Below are 1,107 nucleotides of genomic sequence, written 5' to 3'. Positions count from 1 at the left end.
AAGGGGGTTAGAAGGCGGCCAATCGTTTTCCCAGACTCTCCTGCAGCTGCTTCTGGTTAAGTTCTGCCAGTGTAAAATACTGGTGGGGCCTGGAAGGTGGGAAGAAAAAAGGGACATTCTCCTTTTGCGGTCTGGCAGGACCTGTGGCCGCAGAAGCTGCAGAGGAGGGCCAGGGCATCCTTGGGGGTCAGTGGTGGCGTCAGCAGGACTGGTTGGAGCAGGGCTCCCTGAGTTCCCGCTCAGTAGCAAGTGCGGCTCTAACAGGGTCCTGGCGGGGGTGGGGTGGGGGGGTGGCGTGCTTCCAGCAGAGCGGCCGTGGTGTGGGCTGCAGGCGCCGGAGGCTTCCTGATCTCTGGGTAGCATCCTCTCCTCCCCTTTGCTCTTCCAGCCCTCCTGATATTAATTAAACAATCCCTTCCATTAAATTCTTTGTTTGAAATACCTAGGCTGGTTTCCGGTTTTTTTGAGTAAACACTGACGGACTGGGATACTGTAATAAAGAAACATTCCAAAGCTAAGAGTTCTTAGATATTAAAAAGGTGAAAGCAGAAATAAAAGATCAAATGGAAAGATAATGTGGATGGAATCATCCAGAAAAACAAGTGAGTTACTGATTCTCATGCTACCCTGTAAATTCCACCTGGTGGATCCTGCCTGGCATGTGGTATGTGTTGCATGTGTCCTGGGTAGTACAATTTAATTTACTAAAAAAATTTTTTTTTTAAAAAGTAGTCTCCCTGCCTGACCTTGAAGTCACAACCCCGAGGTCAAGAGCTGCATACTGTAGCGACTGAGCCAGCCAGGAGCCAGTGGTTAGTACAATTTTAAGAGAGCAGAGGTGTCAATTTAAAGAAAACTAAAGGCAGACTATAATTTTTTTTTAAGATTTTATTTATTTGAGAGAGAGAGAGAGAGAGCACAAGCAGGGGGGTGGGGGTGGGGAAAGGGAGAAGCAGGCTCCCTGCTGAGCAGGGAGCCCGATGTGGGGCTCGATCCCAGGAACCTGAGATCATGACCTGAGCTGAAGGCAGACACTTAACCAACTGAAACACCAAGGCGCCCCCAGGCAGACTATAATCTTCTAATTAATAATACTCTGACAAGAAC

Source organism: Halichoerus grypus, chromosome 10 (genome assembly GCF_964656455.1).
Source record: "Halichoerus grypus chromosome 10, mHalGry1.hap1.1, whole genome shotgun sequence".
Taxonomy (NCBI): domain Eukaryota; kingdom Metazoa; phylum Chordata; class Mammalia; order Carnivora; family Phocidae; genus Halichoerus; species Halichoerus grypus.
Note: the sequence above shows the minus strand (reverse complement) of the source record.